The following is a 19,330-nucleotide window of genomic DNA, read 5'->3' on the forward strand; positions in this document are numbered from 1 at the left end:
CAGTCAGAGCACATATCCTAAAGCGAGCTTATTCTGAAAAACTATTGGCCTCTGATTGCTTTACTATGTGTATGTTTTGCTAACACTTAACTGTGGCCCCAAATGCACAATGAAAGACATTGCCTCTTGTTTGTGAGTGGAGGTAATGAGTGGTAGAGGATGTTGCTGTGGAAATCTCACTTCATAGGCCTAACCCAGAAAGAAAGGTTTGGAGTGGATTCTGTTAGATCTGATTTTTTGTTGTGTTAAAACTTCCTTCTGAGTGGTTTGGGATTGTATGGAATATGGAAAGTGTGTACTTGGGTGGCACAGACCCTGGGTTTGTATGCTGGTTAGAATTGTAATGCTGCGAGAAGACCTCATTTAATGCAGTCTTGCCTTTGTTTATAGAATTTTCTATAATGAAGTAATATTTGATTTTTTCAAGTAGTTTAATGTTTGGCTCCTGTTGTTTTTCAGTCATGCTTTGAAAGACTTTCTCCACTACAAGTTATTAAAAAAAATTCTTTTGTGTTTCTTCTAGTTCTTTAGTAGTTTCATTTGTACATTTTTGCTTCATTTGGAACTTCTTTTGGTAGAAGGGGTAAGATGAGGACCGAATTTGATTTTTTCCCCTTTATTAGGTACTCAGTTGTTGTTACAATAGCATTTAATGAATAATCCTTACCTAGTGATTTGAAATGCCGCATCCATTTTGTACCGAGTTCCTGGTTATGTATTAGCCACTTTCTGCATTTTCTGATATCTTCCATTATAGGTTTATTTCTCAGAAGTCAGCACCACACTATTTAAATTATTGTAGCTTTATAGTGTTTCAGTTTCTGATAGGGATGCTCTCTACTCTTTAGTCTTCCTTTTCAGAGTTGTCTTGTCTATCTTTGCTTGTTTTTCTGTAAGAACTTTAAAATCAGCTTGTCCAGTTCCTGAGAGAATTGTTGGAGATAATTAAAAAACCTTCCTCCGTGCTGAATCACACTCTGGATTCTTAGAGCCCCATCTGTATTCTAAGTCTGGACACTTGGTTTTAGACCTAGTTTGGACATTAACTGGCTCTGTAATAAAACATTAGATTCATCTTTTACTATTTTAGAGATGTTTGCAAGTGCTTTTAAAGAATTACTGTGTACTGGTAGATTTTTCCTTACTTTCTCAATTACTAGATACAACTATTGTAAGAATCCTCAAAAGTTTTTAGCATTGCAAAGGGATCCTCATACTTGCAAAAGTTGGAAACCACTGAATAGAGTCCTCTAAGCTCTTTTTTGTTCTAAAATTCAATTCTAAATAAATAAAAGGTGGTATATCATCAATCCAATCAAGGATTGAATTTAAATCTTTGTAGCCACTGAAAGGGCTACTCTACTGAGAGAAACTGCAGAAATGGTTCTTGGCAAGATCATTTTTCTGTTTCTTTCTTTTCCTCTGTAAGCATTTGGTGTTTTGAAAGGAAGCATATTGTCTAGATTTTCGAAGTTCTCTAAAAACAGGATGGGGGAGTATGTTATTTCGAAGCATGTAACATGATTGCCTCTTCAGCAGAATTAAGTGCTTTGAAAGCTTGAATTCTCTGTGTTGTCATAGTTGACTATTATGATTGAAATAAGTATGGACTGTGTATCTTCTTCCCTTTCTGAGTGTTCATTGTTAGGTTGAACGAGAGCCTAGAGCCTCTGGACGGAATGATTGGCTTATGGGAGAAGACAGTCAAGGCTGTGATAATTCTCAAAAGTCAAACTTTACATTTTGAAGGGCAAATCAAATCTATAGTTTGTGTAATTCTGTAACAGATTGGAAAATAATGGAACAAATGAAGAGAGAAAATTGGCCTTCATCTGTTGGTGAGAGGCAGTCACCATTAAATTAAAGTGAGCTTTTAAAATGAAGAGCTGACAGTTTTTTTGGCCCCCTTTGGAAAATTACTTTCAGGATTCATTGATTTAAAATTGCTACAGGACTTAAAGAGAAAACAAATCCCTAACAAAATTTATTGAAAATCATGTAATTCTATCAAGAATAATGTTCTGAAGTAGAGGGTGAAGTTTGGGATTTGTTAAGTGTAGTTACACCGCCCTCAGTCTAATTAAGAATATAAATAATGTTCTTAAGCAGGAGTAAACATGATAAACAGATAAACTGAGATAAATTATCATTGTTGAAATTAGAAAGATTAAAGGAGGGAATTTAGGGAAAACAAGAATAGAAGCAAAAAAATAATCCTGGAGTATAAATTTGAAAAATTCAACATGAAAGTCAGTGTCCCGAGTCCTCAAGTGCTGTCTGTGTGCTGAACAGGAACGCAGGAGGCCAGGCGGCGGGGCTTCTGGAGGGAAGCTCTGGGTAGGAGTTTACGTTTCCTTCAGTCCAGAGTGCGTGTGACCAGAGTAAACCGGCATCAGAGTCCCATCCCACATCCCTGGCAGGGAAACTGACTGGCCCGTTTTGGGTAGTCCCTCTTGGTGCAGTCGGCTGTGGCCAGGAGGTGGGGTGGGGGCCACAAAGTCCAGGGCTTACAAGGATCATTAACCCCTCGTGTTTCTACTAAAGTCAAATAGTATCCCCCAATTGACTTCTATATCAGTTGTTAACACAGATTACATTTTGGGAAATACATATTTTTTTCCTTGGAGTCTAGTTTGATCTTGTGAACCCTTGGAGTCTTAAAAAGCTTATTTTACAGTTTGTACTTATACCTGTAAAGTGTAAGAGTGCCTCTGTACCCCCATCCTGGCCAACACTGCGATTTTTCATGTGTTTTAATGTTACTAGTCTAATAAGTGAAAAGGGTATAACACATTGCAGCTTTAATTCGCATTTCTTTAATACTGTGTGCTGTTGGGTGTTTTTCATGTCTACTTTTCTGTTGATCACTAGATAGGTCATTGCTTGGTTCCGTTCTGTTTTTGTTCAGCCAAATTTGTGGGCTACAGGAAGTCTTTTGTTTCTTGAGAGTATTACTTTGGAAGAAGTTTCAACTTGTTCTATCAGGCACCAGATTTAGTACTAAAAATGGTTCATCTCAGGACAGGCATGGGCGGAGTGGAGTGGGCAAGTGCCCGCAAAGCATTAAAGGGAAGTGATCACGGAATGGGGTGTCATGGTGGGAACCATTGTGATTGGTAGACAGCAAAGCCTTACTGCAAATTGAGCTCAGCGGGGTTCACAGACTGTATGGTTTAGAAAATTACTTATGTAGGCAAATGGGAAAGTCCTGTGGAGGCTTAGAGATTTCGGCCTGGTGTGGTGTTGTCAGTAGATGCGTTTGTATGAGGGGTTTTGCTGTTTAATGTTAGTTGAATGTTAAGAATAAAATTGGTACCATGATAATACTTTTAGGATGATTTTTCATATATCTAGTATTTAAACCTTTCTTTTTCTTATTTCTCCAAAGCACAGCATAGCTGGGCAGATTTATGTGTGTACTTCTCTTGAAAACAATTTTGTTAGTGTAGGTTGGGGTGTAGTGTACCTTCTACCTCTGAGAGAATGTTAGAGCTCACGCTCTGGCTTGTCTTGAACACAGATACATACACTCAGTTTGGCTAGACATTTCTGTAGATTTTGATATTCTTGAGACTGTTGTCGTGCTTCTTATGTTGAATTAAAGCCAAAGTCGTGCTGTTGAAGGCATTTTCGCATTTCTTTGCATTAGTTCTTCCCTGGCTACTCTCCATCCCTGGGTCTCTGCCCCTGTACTCTTCAGCTCAGTGTCCAGGAGAGAATGGAAAACATAAGCAGGCCTTTGCTCTTGTCTGTGTAACTTTCCCCTTCCCCTTTGGAACTAGTTCCTTTGAGACTGCAGACCCATATCTGAATAGCATTCTAAGTGTGTTTCTCATTAATATGCTTTGTCAGTCCTCCGTTTGCAAGACATCGTCAGGATGTTCTTGGTGTGAAGCCTGCATGCTTTGATTTCCATCCTGTTAGTTTCTTATCTGTGACCCTCTGTGGAGCAGGGTTTTTTCCCCCTATTTAATCACACTCAGAAAAAAAGGTAAGACTTCTGACATCTCTTTTTAATTGCCTCTGTACTGATAAGATTGCTATCGCTTAGTCTCTATATAAAGATGTAATACACTATTTACTTTTGCTTCAGTAATTTTTTTGAATTTTGACCTTTTTTATTTGAGGAAAAAACTGTAAAGGAAGTCATAAGATGGAAAATTGTTGATTATTCTCTTTAAATGTCCTTCCTCCTACAGATGTCATCTTTAAATGTAGATCTTAAGCCAGAAATAGCCTCTAAAAATCTACTCGTAGAAAGTAATCTGGATGAGATTTAAGTGTAACACAGATCTGGATGAGATCACTAGATGAGATCACTGAGGACAAGGTCCAAATAAATATATCTAAACTCTGGCAGTCTCATAATTCCCTAGTTTCTCCTGAATAAGAAGGAGTGAAATGCCACATGAATTTCATTCTTTCAGGAACGAGTTCTTGAACACCTACTGTGTGCCATGCCCTATTCTAGGCCCTGGGGAATCCACCAGTGAACAAAATATTTAGAACATCCCTGCCCTACCCTCACAGAGCTGACGTTTTAGTGAGAGAAAGAAGCATTAAGGCGGAGAAATTAGTAACTTACACACACAATACACACAGAGCATATGGGAAGATGATGGGTGCTGTGGAGAAGAAACCACTGAAGAAGGACAAAGACCGGCAGGAGCTGCAGTTTTATTTGGGGTGGGGTCAAAGAAGATAGTATTTGAGCAGAAATTTGAAGGAGGTTTGAGGGACTAAGCCACAGGGTGTGGGGTGTCTGGGGAAGAACATTCCAGGAGAGGTCGAAGCAAGTGCAAAGATCTTGGGGCGGGGTGCTCCCTGGTGTGTGGAAGAACGGGGAGGCGGCCAGAACAGGGAGGTGGCCCGAAGTAGAACGAAGGAGAGAGAGAGTGAGAGATGAGGACAGAGTGGGAAAGGGAAGGAAGGAGGCAGGTCATGTAGCTCTTTTGGGTCATTGTAAGGGTTTTGGCTTTTACCTGAGTGAGATGAATGGTTGTTAGAGTGTTTCAAATAGAGGAGAGATAGGATCCAGTTTTCTCTTTGACCGAATTGCTGTGGTTTCTGTGTAGAGGAGAACAGGCTATTGGGGGCAAAGGGTAGAGGCAGGAGCCTAGGTGGGAGGCTAGCAGAGTCATCAGGTGAGAGCTGATGGTGGCCTGGGTTAGGATGGCAGCAGTCAAGGTGGGAGAAGTGGTCTGACTTTGATGTATTTGGAAGGTAGAACCACTAATAGGATTTTCTGGTGGGTCTGATGTGAGGTAGTGAGGGAGAAGTTAAAGATAGCCCCAGGGTTTTTTATCTGAGCAGCTGCCAGTATGGAGTAGTCATTAAGTGAGATGGCGAAGACTGTGAAGGCCAGATCGTGGATGGAAATGAGGAGTTCATCCTGGGTAAGTTAAATTTGGAACGTGTTTTAGGCGTCTAGGTGAAGAGGTTGAGTTAGCTGTCCGGTATACCGTTTCGAAGTTCAGAAGAGTGGTCTTGGCTGGAGATGTAAATTTGAGAGTTGTCAGTGTACATTTGGCATTAAAACCATGAGACTGGATAAGATCATGAAAGGAAGGAACGTGGATAGAAGAGAGAAAAGGTCCTAGGACAGAGTTGTGGGTGCGTCAGGTTGGGGAAGCTTTGGGAACATGACTTTAGCTCTTGGTTACTCCTTGCGGTGCTTCCTTCTCTACCTGGCTCTCCATTATGCTTTAATCCCAGTGTACTCAGCTGTTACTCCAGAGTGGCTGTCTGACTGGAGGAAGTATTAGGTAGTAGTTCAAAAGGACCTGAAAGGAAGGAGGAAGTTGTTTTTCTCTTTTACTTCTGCACCAGAGTGATTCTAGATTGTTCTGGTCTTTGCTTGATCTTTGTACTGGTAAGCTTTACTGCTTTACGGTTTTAATGACGTCTGTGATGTCACCACCCTCTGCAAAGTACTTTATTTAACCAGTCTCTAATACTATCTCATTCTGACAGTTGACTCTTTCAAAAGCAAGTAATTAATATTAAGTTAAATCTTATTTACTTTTCAGGAAATATTCCAGAATACTAGGTATATTTTTGTGAGGTTTTTTTGGGGATTGAATCCTAGTAGTTTTTTTTTCCCTGAAATTATGTAGTATTTTTACTTTACAATGTTTTCTCAATTTCTCTATCTGTAATACGAGGATATTCTCATCCGTTATCCACTGAAGGGTAATTTTTTGAGGATAAATGTCATTCAGCTGTGTGTCTGTTTTAGATATAGATAAATTATTTGCAATCTGTTGTACAATTCATGTCAGTATTTTCAGTGCTTTCCCTCAGTTGTAGTCTTCTCCAAATTGCTTAAGCAGTCTGATGTTTTGCGTAATGGAAATTAGTCCTTAAGTTTCTATAGCATTTTGAGTACTGTTTCCAGGGGACGTTGTGATTTTAAGGGAGTCCCTGCCATACGGTATTGGTTCAGTGAATGAATGAACTTAGGTGAATGTGTGTGTGTGTGGAAGGAGGGAGAGGGTTGTACTGTAATGAAAACGGAAATGTAAAAAGTATCGTCTTAGCTCGTGTATGGAAGGATCGCTTACCTTGTGAAATTTTCTACTTTAGTGTTACTGCTGGGTGCATGTTGCTTTCCTGTGCTTTTGAGCTTTTGGTTTGAGGGTGAGAAAGACTCCAGGTTGAGCTCTGCCTCCTGAGAGTGCTGAAGGGTAAACCTGAGGGCCAGCACTTCCCATTTGTAATCACACCCTTGTTTTTCTAGGCCATTTACTAAGCCACCTGAAATTTGCTTTGTTTTTAATTTTTATTTTACATTTTTTACTATTAATCTTGTGGTTAATTTTTTTAATTCAATTTCAGATGTTTTTATGTAATTGATAATGTTCTTTTATTATATCACCTGTTGTGTGTGTCTTCTTGGCATTTATTTCAGATGAGATTCTCTTGCAGACTTGTTTATTTACCATTTCTAGGTCACTTTCCAGTAGAATCCAGGCGCTACAAAAAAAGGGAATTGTCTGTCTTTCACTACATTTTATCTCTCGTATCTAGGTACTAGTAGTAATAGGTACTGAATAAATATTCTTGCATAAGTAAATGCTGTAGACAGTATTTGTATGCTTTTCCATTTAATGGCATGGCATAAGAATTTTATCACATACTTAAAATGTCTTCTGAAATGCTGCATAGGTGGTGGCATAATAATTTATTTTATGCATCTAGCATAATTTGCTTTAAATTAGTTCTTTCATTTGACATATTTAGTTTCTTCTGTATTTTATTATTATAAATAACACTGAAGGGAACATCTTTATGTATAAATCTTTGCCCCCATTTGTGTTTATTCCTTTAGGATACATCACTAAAAGCATTATTAGTTGAAATAATTTAAATAATTTAAGTCTCTTAACATATCCTGACAACCACGTAGAACAGTTTTTACTCCCACTGGCATTTTACAAGAACTGTTTCTGCTGAATTTGATCTCTGATGTTACTTTCTTCCTGTTTGTCTGCATTCCCCTTGGCAGCCCCACCTTGCTGCTCTGTTCCATTCCTCCACCAGCCAGCGCTGATGACTTGTGGCCTCTTCCTCTAGGCTCTAACTCTGTGTTTACTAGGCATCTGCCGGTTCCCCCTGCACCTCGAGCTCACCCTTCCCCAGAGTGTAATTATCATCTTTCCATCAAAATCTGCTCCTACTGCTCTGTTCCCTTTTAAGGTAAATGAAGGTCACATCTTTTCAGCACCCAAGTCGGAAGTGTGGGTGTGATTCTCAGTTCTTCCTTTTTCCCCTTTATCCTTAACTAGTTTGTGTATTCCCTTTTATTTCTGTGCTCTTTGCTTCTGCCTTGGTTTAAGCTTATTCCCACTGCTTTCCTGGACTATTATATTATTGCCCTAACCTACCTCCTATGTCACTTTTCTCTAATACATCATCCTCACTGCCAAAGCTATCTCCCTACATCTTCTGTTACCCATCTTCTCTTGCTTTCCTAATTAAATTAAATTCCTTCAAATTCTCCCAATTGCTTGCAGAGTGATGTTTGAACTCTGCAGCAGACTGTGTGTGCTCTGCCTGCCCTCCTCCCATCTGCCCCTCATCATTTCCTCGGGAGTTTCCTCCCCCTTATTCCCCAGGTATCTTGAACCCTTGGAGCCCTGTGTGTCTTAACTCGTTTATACTTCTGTGGCTGTGCTCTGGCTGGACCCATTGCCTAGAACACTGTCCCTCGCTTGTTCACTTAACATTCACTTGCAAATTCAGCTCCCAGAAGACTTTTTCTGCCTACCCTTTTCCAATGACAGCTTCCTTTTCTGTACAACTGCTGGCATTGTTTAAGTACTTGTGTGACAGAATCTTTAGTATTATCTATTGGTAATATTTACTTACAGGTTTGTATGCTAGTCTGTATGATTGTAGGAAAGATATTTAACAAATATTAGTTGAATTAATGAATATCTCAGTAGAAACACACTTTGAGTAGATGCCTTTTCGTGTTCTTCCTGCTGCTGTCTGGTGTCATTTTGATTCAGCCTGAAGAACTTTAGCGTCTTTTGTTGTATGGATCTGCTCAGCTTCGATTTATCAGAAAATGTCTTTGCTTTCTTTTGAAAAAAAATTAAACCTTTTATTTTTAAATAACTATGGTCTTACAGGAACTTGCAAAAAAATTAGAGTCTCATGTACCCTTTGCCCAGCTTCCCCAATGGGGATATCTTATATAGCTCGTAGCACAATATCAAAACCAGGAAATTGACGTTAGTACATTACCGTTACCTAGGCTACAGACCTTATTCATTCTTCACTGTGTTAAATTGCATTCGTGTGTGTGTGTGTGTGTCAAGTTCTGTACAAGTTTATCAGGTGTGTAGATTTGTGTAACCAGTGCCACAAACAAGATACAGTACTGTTCCATCATTGTACAAGATCTCCCTTGTGCTATTTCTTTGTAATCTCATCTACCCTACCCGCTGTTCCCTGTTCCCTGTTCTCCATCTCTACAGTGATGTCATTTTGAGAATGTTATATACATGGAATCATACTGTATGTAACCTTTTGAGATTTACCTTTTTTCATTAAGCAAAATGCCCTGCAAGTTCATTCAGGTTCTTGTATGTATCAGTCGTTTGTTCCTTTTCACGAGTAGTGTGGATGTACCAGAGTTTGTCTAACCATCCACCCAAACAACATTTGAGCTGTTTTCCAGTATTTTCATATTATGAATTAAGCTGCTATGAATGTTTTTGTATAGGTTTTTGTATGAAGATAAGTTTAATTTCTCTGAGGTAAATACCCATGAGTGTGATTACTGGGTTGAATGGCAAGTTTGTATTTTGTTTTATTATAGGATCTTGCCAAACTATTTTCCAGAGTAGCTGTACCATTTTACATTCCCATCACCAGTGTTGGTGATCCAGTTTCTCTGTCACTAGAATTTGGTATTATTGCTATTTTTTATTTAACTCTTCTAATAGGTGTATGGTGACATCTCACTTTGGTTTTAATTTGCAGTTCCCTAATGGCCATTGATGTTGGCTCAGTGATGTTGACTGTTAATGTTAATGATGATTGTCATCCATATCTCCTCTTTGGTGAAGTGTTTCTTTATGTCTTTTGCCCATTTATGATTGGATTTTTTGCCTTTTTTCCTCACTGCTATGTTTTGAGAGTTCTGTGTATGTTCTAGATATGAGGTCTTGGTTGCATATTTGGTTTCCAGATGTTTTCTCCCAGTCTGAAGCTTGCTTTTCATCCTCTTAAGACAGAGTCTTTCACAGCTGAAGAGTTAAAAAATTGTGTGTGTGTGCTTGAAGAAGACTAGCCCTGAGCTAACATCTGTGCCAGTCTTCCTCTATTTTGCATATGGGTTGCCACCACAGCGTAGCTGGTGAGTGGTGTGGGTCTGTGCCTGGGATCCAAACCCGCAAACCTGGGCTGCCAAAACAGAGCGCACAGAACTTAACCACTATGCCACAGGGCTGGCCCCAAGAGTTTTAAATTTTGATGCTTTTTTTTTGAAACTGTTTTTGCTGGATAAAAAGTTCTGTGTGGCTGATTTTTTTTTTTTTTTTTTTGTCTTTTCATTCTAAACATGTCAGTCCGTTGTATTCTCACTTTCATTGTTTTTGATAACGTGTAACCTTCTTAAATGTTGTCCTTGTTCCTGTTCCCTATATCTATTATGGCTTTTTTCCTCTGACTGCTTTCAATGTTTCTCTCTCTTTGGTTTTTAGCAGTTTGGTTATGCTGTGCCTAGGTGTGGTTTTCTTTGTATTTATCCTCCTTGGAGTCGAGTGAGCTGCTTGGATCTCTGAGTTGAAGTCCTTCATATCACATTTGGAAAGTTCTCAGACATTATTTCTTCTGTCCTGTTCTCTTACCTTCTGGGACTCCAATTACACATGTATTCAAGCCAGTTGACACTGTCACACAAATCTTAGGAAGTTTCATTGTTTTTTTCTCTTCAGATTCACAGAATCTTCTACTGCTATGTCCAGTTTGCTGTCAAGCTCATTGAAGTAGAATCTTGCCCACAAGATTCTTTAGTGCATTTATCATAGTTATATCTGCTGATTGCAACATCAAGGTCATATATGGGTCTATTTGTGTTGACACTTTTCCCCTTTTTTATGACTCATATTCTTCTCCTCTTTTCTCAATTTTTTGTTGTATGCTGGACCCTGTATGTAAAAAATAGTAAAGACTGGGGACTATCTACCCCCAGAAAAGGGCTTGTCCTTTTTTTTGTCATCCTGCTAATGTGGGGCCTGAGCTGGGTTTGGACTTCATAGGAGCAAGGGTTAGCTTCAGTTCATCACTAATGTCAAGCATTTTGAGAGTGGGATCAGGACTTTGTTTTGAGCAGAGCTTCAGAATGAGCCCAGCAAGACCCTGGAGATCTCTCTGTGCTTGATAGCCAAGCTGCCAACTTTCTGAACAATGATCTTTGTTTCATAGCTTGGCTGCTAGTTTTTTTTGGACGCTGATGTGTTCTCTCTGCTCTCCAGTCAGTGGCTTTCTGCTCCTCGAGAGATCTCTCTTTGCCCTGCTCTTCGTTAGAGGAGTTTCCCTCAGCTCTCTTGCCTTCCCCTGTGTTAGATAGCCTGCTGCTCTGCATCCAGGGAAGTTCACGGGTGCCTGAGATAGGGGTCTCTCAGCTTTTCTGTTCTGTCTCCTTGTGCACTACCCATTCTACTTGTTGGAGACCTGGGAGAAAGAGTGGCAGATGGCTGCAGACTTGCTCTGTGTTTGGGGCTCCTTGGGATTCTAATCTGTCATTTTGGCTCATATGTAGACATTAAAAGTTGGTTAGCAGTTCCGCTGGCATTTTCTTATGCCTACAGATGATTCTTCTTCCTGTCCCGCAGCCAGGCCTGAAAACAGGTGTGTGTCACTTCTCTCCTGGGAAGGCCATGTCAGTAACTGGTGTTTACTTCATCTGCGTTTCTTTATGTTCTAAGCTTTCTTATGGTTTTTTTTTCTTTTGTTAAGCTTGTAGTTTTATAGCTTTATCCAGCTTATGTTCATTGTTAGCGAAATTTGCTTTTTTTTCTTAGCTATAAATGTGTTTAACATTTCATTAGTGACGTATTGATGGTATCTGTATTAATTTCCAATCCTTAGGCAACCTCTTCCCTTAAGCAGTGGTCTTCAAAACCTTTTGATTATGTATCTCATCATAAAATAATAAAAACCCCCAATATATGTGTGTCTTATAAATTCTAGATAAGTACTAGTTTATTGAACTTTTTTCACTCTTTTTGAGGAAGATTAGCCCCGAGCTAACATCTGCCGCCAAACCTCCTCTTTTTTTGCTGAGGAAGACTGGCCCTGAGCTAACATCCATGCCCATCTTCCTCTATTTTATTTGTGGGACACCTGCCACAGCATGGCTTGCCAAGTGGTGCCGTGTCTGCACCCAGGATCTCTACTGGCGAACCCCAGGCTGACAAAGCAGAACGTGCAAACTTAACCTCTGTGCCACCAGGCCAGCCTACTTTTTTCACATTTTTAAGACCTTAAACATTATAAGATTGATAAAAGATTTTATTTTTATTTGATATCATTATTGATGATAGTGGATATAAATATCTATTTCAATTCATTGTTTTGATGATTTTGAAAAAGTTTTCTTAACGAGTTTCTTGTAGATCTGTTTAGATCATGATTGTTTTTAACTCATCTAGCTGACAAGAGCAGTTCATACCTGGAGAAGTATCAACTTTGCCGTTTTCTTGTTATTCGTATATTATCAGAATTATTTGTAATCCTTTTTGTTGTTGTTGTTCTGGGAATCTTATCTTTATACCTGTCTTCCAGTTCGTGAGGATTAGTTTTGTTAAAACTGGTTAAAATGGTTTGTAATTCCGCTTGCCTGGGCCCCTGAAGAAAATCATTACCAACGACAAACTGTGGAGCTGAAACTCTGCTTTCCTTACAGGGTGATTTTGTACCTTGTGTGATACGTGACTGCTGACCTATGGTCCCTAAGAAGATATCATGTCTTACGTATATTAAATATCAGTAGAATTTTCTTCTCTCCCCCACATCAGTCACTGTGTGTCTCCATCCCCCAGTGCTCTGCACTCTGTAGATCATTGATTGACCCAGAGAACTGGGACCATGTATATGTTTTGGAAGCAACTCCTTTCGTGTTCTCAGAGGCATCTTTGCCTCTGTCCAGGGAGTGGTCTCCCGGACCCTCTTAGAGTAGCCGTTTCCCGGGCCCCTGACAGGCCCCCGTCTAGAGCCCAGCAGGTCCTTCAGGAAGGACGCCCCCTGATAAGTCCTGCGACCACCTGTCTCTTCCTAACATTATAGAATGGAGGTTACAGTCATCTCATGGGATTCGATTTGTTCAGACGAAGTGGATGAAATATTTCCAAAGGCATCATCTACTATAAATGGACTGGGGAGTTCAAACCTTGCATTTGTCACTTAGAAGCTTGTGGTAATATTCAGTTATTTACTCTCTGAAAATGACTCACGTGTTACCCGGGGGTTATCATACCCACCCCTACCCTCCTCTTCAGGCTCTGAGGATTAAATGATGTACTGTATGCAGCAGTGCCTAGGAGACATCCCAGGGCTTGACTGGCTTACCTAGGATTACGGTAGAGAGACATTTTGAGATTAACCTGTAATAGTGGAGTGCACAGTAAGGTGAGTGGAGTGGATACCCAATAACTTTCCATTTCCTGAGTTGTCTTTACAATTTACAATTTAAATTTAAATTATTATTTAATTTCAAATGAAAGAAGGTGGGATGGAGGTTAAAAGCATAGTCTCTGGAAGCAGATTTTCTGGGTTTGAATCTCAACTCCATTATGTACTGTGTGACCTTGGGCAAATCACTTAACTTCTCTGTTCCCTAGTTTCCTCTTCTGTAAAATGGAGATAATAATGGCACCTACCTCATGGGGTTAGTGTGAGGACTAAGTGATAGACATAAGCACAGAAAGCACAGAAGCAGAGTGCCTGGCTCAGCGTTGTGGGCTCAGTAAGTGTTAGCTACCATGCTTCTCATTTTTTCCCTTTCCAAACGCCCCTGTGTGAGGACAGATATGATCCTGGGTAAATTTCAGCCCAGCAGAGAATGCATGATAAAATCCCACCTAAAAAGGGGTTTTAAATAAGAAATCTCACAGTGTTCGTGGGAGCTGGGGTGCTCTTTCTTTTGTTGGGTGGCTAGCGTTGGAAGCCAGGTGTTTTCAGCTCTTCTTTCCACGACTTGAATCTCCTTGTGTTCGAGTCATCAGCAGAAGAGGAGCGTACCCACCCTTCCTCTCTTACTACCTTGAGAAGTACCAGTCCCCAGCTCTGGGGGATCTTGGTGTTGCTTTCTCCTCTCCACATCCTCTGCCCACCTTCTCCCTTCCATCCTTCTTTCTCTCCTCAATTGTTGCAAGAATGTGCTGTGTACTGGTGGTGATTGCTTTCTTGGTGCGAGGCTACCCTGGTGGCAGTCTGTACAGACTATCAACATATGCTTCTTTTAGGTTGAAAATTCTTGAGTTTATACGTTATGTACTAGGGAGGGCAATGATGTGTTGAAATTGCATGATTTTGTCAGTTTAACGTCTTCAGTATTTTTAGATGCAATAACTCATTTACTTGTTTTCAAATGGATTTTAAATATTGCTTACTCCTTTTATGTTAAGATTTAAGGGCTCATTAATTTTAAGCATTGAGATTGATAAAAATGGTGTTTAATCTATGTAATTATGTGAAAATTAATACAACTATACATCTTTGGTATCTAAGTTATACAGTATTTATTTTAGTAAATTTTCTGGAATTTCATTTATCCCACTAGTTGTGAGGGGAGAAGATAATAATTGGCTATGAAACTTGCTGGAGTGCATTTTGACTTCAAGTCTGTTGACTGTCCCTATGTGTAGATTGTTGCCACTTTAATTTCCTCATTTAGTCTTTTAGTCATGATCCCTGTGCTGGAAGGTTTCATGGAGTTGAGGTCTGCCCTTGGGAGGGTGGGCTTTTTCCGATGTTGAGAGAAGAATGCTGTCAACTCTTAGGGATTATGGTGGGCAGTGGAGGGAATAGAAGCAGAATCTGGATCTTGATATCTTGATTCCTTCAGGGTTGACACTTTCAGCTAGGATTTAATGCAGAATTCAGACTATTAACAGAAAACTACAGAAGTAAAAGGAGCTTTCATTAAGTAAAATAAACAAGAAGATTTCAGGTATCAAAATACCTACTGTTTGGAATATCCACATTTCTGTGCCCTTCCAGTGGGTAGATTGGCCGTCATTATCCTTTCTTGTAGAAATCAAAGAAGAGCTGGGTCAGCCACGTCCAGTACGTTGGCTACTTGCCACAAGCATCAGCTTTGTCACCTGGAGACAGATGGTGCTGCTGCCATAACTTGAGGAGGGTGAGAAAGTGGCGTGTTCTCTGCGTACACAAATGCGGTGGTATCAGCACTTCCCCTTTGCCACAGCGGCCTGGGTGACGCCCGATTGTGGTGGGTGCTTTTCCCCTCCTTGTCTGATGACAGGTATGTGTTTACCTTTTTGTAGTAGGGGGTTAGCAGCTACCATTTATTAAGTGCCTCTGCCACCTTGCTGTGCCGTGCCACCCCCTGCCCCCCAGCCGTCTTTATACTCTAAGGGGAGGTACTGTTGGCCTTATTTTACAGATGGGGGGATGGAAGCCCAGACAGTAACTTTCCCAGAGTCCACTGCTTTGGGTTTCTGATCCAGGTGCGTAACTCAGGTCTCTGATGCCCACACCTCGTTCTCTACCCTTTGCATATGTTTCCCACGAGATCGTATTGGAAGCCACTAATTAAATGATTACTGCTTAATAGGAGAGGGAATTTAACGTTAGAAATATTTTCAGTGGTAATAAGTAACTTTCTAGGTGACTGAAATTTTACGTTCATTTCTGGGTGGTGATAATGTTTTTCCTTGTTTTTGTCTTCTCTTGTAAGCTGTGGTGTTCTTGTAGTGTGGTGGGGAGCCGATCAGCTCCCTGATTTCTTTAGATATAGTGTGCATTGGGTTTGACTAGAGGCTCGGGAGAACGGAATGTAGTCGTGTTGTAAAACGTTACTGCCGAGCTTGTCTGTCTTGTTTGAACACAGTCTCCCCTGAGGGTGGGAGTTTATGGGCCCATTTGTTATAGTGGCTGTGACTGGAGTTCATCCTCAGGGAGAAAAAAATAACTGAAGTTACTTGTTGAATTGCACATGAAATCTTTATGTCAGCTTTAGTACTACATGGCTAGCTTTGAAATATATTTTGATTCTGGAATATGTAAAAATTATCATGGAAATGAAAAAAAGCCCCTGCAAAACCTGCAATGCAGCATTTACATCTGCTGTTTTCATCTGGTAATCTGCAGATTTCCTACATATTTTTGTGCATTTAAGTAATAATTTTCTGTGTCCAAGTTTAAGATTCCACATATTTAATGAAACTAAGCAGTAATCCTGATTAGGTTGTGATCTGTTTGGTATCCAACAGGATGTTGATTGCTGACTGCATGGTATTGTAGCCTAGGTTGTCGTGTTGTTTGGTATGAGTTTGAGGGGGAAGGATATAGGGTCATGGAGAGGTGAGTGTCACTGCGGCTGGTACCTGTGTTACATTGGTCTTTCTCTTGAAATAGCTGTGGAAATGCAGAACTCTAGGTTTAAGCTGAAAATAAAAAAAGACAACAGTCTCCGTGTTTTGGCCAGTTGAGGAAGGCTCGGCAGGTCCCTGTGTAGGGGCCTGGATGGTATCTGTGGTGGGAATTGGACTGTGGTTGATGTGAGGACGGGTTGGAAAGTCAGGGTCAAGAGAACCAAGGTGGGCCTGGAAGTTACAGGTGTGGGTCCTGGCATGAACAGAAACCAGGTGGATATCGAATGAAGGCAGGTCATAGCAAGGAATTAAGAGCACAGACAACCAGAGGATCAGGTTCACAGGTGCTCAGGAACCAACATGCAGTCAGAAAACAGGGACAGTTTATGGGTATGGGAGAAGGGCAGAGACTCAGACCACTTAAAGATGGAAAGTAGCTTTAACCATTGTTAAGAAAACCTCTTGCATATTTATTTATGATGGCCTGGGAATGACTTCCAGGATTTTCTAACCTAACTGCAGCTCGGAAGGTGGGGCCAAAGCAAAGAGTAATGCCGTAGTTGGGATGCTGAAGTTAGGAAAAGAGAGACATTAGTCTGCTTGCTGATTCTTTGATAGATGGCATCATAAACAATAATTTAGTGTATGCCTGTTATGTACATGGTGTTGTAGACATTAAGAAATGTAAGATTCAGTTTTTACCTTCATGGAGCTTCTAGTTGAGTCGAGAAGACAGAGCATGTGCATCTGAAGATAAACCACATGGAAAGTGGATGTGTTGGGTATCACATGGTGATACTCATCCTAGTTCGGCTGGGCTGAATAGTCCAGAAAACGTGGGGAAGAAGGGAGAGTGAGTCACAGAGGAGCTGAGTGAGGGATGCGAGGTGGGACGTGGGGTGAGGAGTGCAGGGGAGTGCCTCTCCCACCTTGGCTTGCTGTTTCACTGTGGAGCCTGTTTCCTGATTTGTGAGAAAGTTAAAGTAATCCCCACCTTTCGTGTTGGTGTCAGGGTTGTTGTGGAGATTAAATGAGACAATTTATGTGAAAGCCCTTTGTAAATGGCACCCTGGATTCTGATGGAAGTTGTCACTAATAATTTGCCGTTTGCAGTGGAGAGCTTGTTGGATAACAGCTTTGTTTAATTCACTCATCATATGTAAATGAGATTGCACTCTTGCAATCAAAGGTGTTTAATGAAGGTCATGATTAGATGTAGAGGAAGAGTTGAGACTGTTTTTAAGTAAGGGTAGTATATGTCTGAGATTTCACTTATAAACTTATAAATAAATAATTCGTCTTGAAAATTAATGTTTCATGTGTAACTGAAGTGTTTTACATTTTTGGTTAATAAAAAGAGGAAATATATTTGAAGAGTAAGCTGCTGAGCTGTGAAAAAAATAGGAGTCCATTTAGTAGCAAAATTACATGATGCTTCTCATTCTCCATTCTAAAACAGACTATTTTTAGCATCTCTTTGAATCAGTGATGAATTCCAGTTACAGGATTCAGTAATTAAAGCAGAGAAAAATATAACATCGTTGAGGCAAGAAAATCTTTTTACTTGAGTTGGATCTGTTTCAAGGTTTAAACTGTTATCTTTGGGGACCTTCCTGAAATCATTCGTTTGTCATCTTTCTGGGGTCAAAAGCAACAGGAAAAGCGCCAGAACGTCAGCCAAGGACACAGTGTCCTACTTTTTAAGAAGGGACGTTTAAAAAATTCTGGGATTTCTTAACGAGTAAGTTTGTTGTATCTATGTTATCTGCAGAATTCTGGAACAAATTTTCAGGGGTCCCTTGGCTTCACCCTGTTTTCCTGTCCTCAAGTCCTTCCTGTTGGTCAATTCTCTCCCCTATCAGGACCTCTGCCCCTCTGTTCCCTGTGTCTGTCCTGCCTGCTCCTTTCTTTTCTGCATTCTCAGGCTGCCCCTGAGTATTGCGAAAGAACATTGCGAGATGATGCCAGTTGGACCGCTCCACATTCGTATTTAATGATTGTAGATTGTTGTATAATGTTGCTGAACAGCTTTTTAAAAACTTGCTCCTAGTCAGCAATCTTTCCTCAAGCTGGAAGCCTCATTTTATTTTGAGCAAGTTATTATTATTATTTTATCTTTCCCATTGCACAAAAGCTCATTAACTGTTTGGTTGAATTGAAAGAATGAATGTTGTGTTGACCCAAATTCTCCTGCTCTTTGCCTGGGTGGAGCCCAGCGCTTAAAGTGGTGACCACGGAGCCAACATGAGGTCACCAATGCCAGGCGGGTCCAGCATTTATGGTTGAAGTAGGTCAGGAAGATGCATTGGGATTGTTTTTTTAAAACCTAGGCATTCAAGAAAATCCACTTATTTGACAAATGTTTTTTGAGTGTTGCTTGTGTGCCAAGCATTGAACCAAGTACTAGGAATTACAAAAAAGAAAGTGAAAAAGATACTTCACAGTGAAGAGTGGAGTTAAGGGTCAAAAGTATAAGGTGGCTGCCCAGGGCCAGACCCGACCCCTCTACCATGAGCATTAGAAATGCCAGAAACAGACAAAAAGCTTAATAGTCACATGTAGCAGAAGCATTGTATGACTAGATAATCCATTTTTCCTTTGAAAACTGATTGATTGTTGTAAATTTATGAACATTTTCAACCTCTAAATTCTTTGATCTCTTAGCAGTGCAGTACTTTTTGCCATGGTAATGATTAAAATAGGCAAATTTAAGAGTAGAACTAAATCTGAGCATCTTCAGTCGTCTTGGCTTTAGGTTTTTGTGCCCATTTGTTTGTTCACTGTTTGGTTTGTTCTGGACCAAACACTGAGGAAGGGGTTGCCATGAGCTCCCTTCCGTGAGAAGCCCTGGGGACCGACAGGCGGGGTGTCCTGGTGTGATGGGGGCAGGCTGTGCAGGTGGTTCCTGGAGGTGGCCCGGTGCTCAGTGGGAGAAGCTGGCAGGGGCGCTTCGCTGCTTGTGTACCGTGCCCGAGGCCAGGCCACTGCCTCGAGTCAGCTCAGTCAGTCCTCAGGTCTCGTTTGTGTAGTTCAGGGAAACTTAGACAGACTGCTCGGAGCCTGAGAGGGTGTCACCGGGGCAGCCAGTTTGAGCTTGAGTCTGGCTCGAGAGCCCACTGCACTGTGGCGTTTTGTTTTGCCCTCTGCTTTAGTGGGCGCAGAGAAGGGGGAAGTGGACCTGCCAGGGAGCTGAGCGGTGCCCTGCAGTAGGAGTGACCAATGAGTTCTGCTCCCTGGTCAGAAAGGGGCCTGGAGGG

At 40.8% G+C, this 19,330-nt stretch overlaps 1 protein-coding gene across 22 annotated transcripts in view; it reads left to right on the forward strand.

Moving 5' to 3' along the window:
* Nucleotides 1-19,330, forward strand: part of WASF3 (WASP family member 3) — a 122,049-nt gene that overhangs the window by 26,940 nt on the left and 75,779 nt on the right. For 2 of the 22 annotated variants that reach the window (XM_070578694.1, XM_070578708.1), the window contains exon 1: nt 4,898-5,396. The exons of 14 other annotated variants lie outside the window; for them this stretch is intronic. The gene's annotated coding sequence lies outside the window, so the exon portion shown is untranslated. Of the gene's footprint in view, nt 1-3,858; nt 3,992-4,874; nt 5,397-14,770; nt 15,002-19,330 lie in introns of those variants that run through there. 6 more of the 22 variants (XM_070578707.1, XM_070578710.1, XM_070578702.1 and 3 more) reach the window with 5 other exon arrangements.

The sequence above is a fragment of the Equus przewalskii genome, chromosome 16, assembly GCF_037783145.1.
Source record: "Equus przewalskii isolate Varuska chromosome 16, EquPr2, whole genome shotgun sequence".
NCBI classification, from domain to species: domain Eukaryota; kingdom Metazoa; phylum Chordata; class Mammalia; order Perissodactyla; family Equidae; genus Equus; species Equus przewalskii.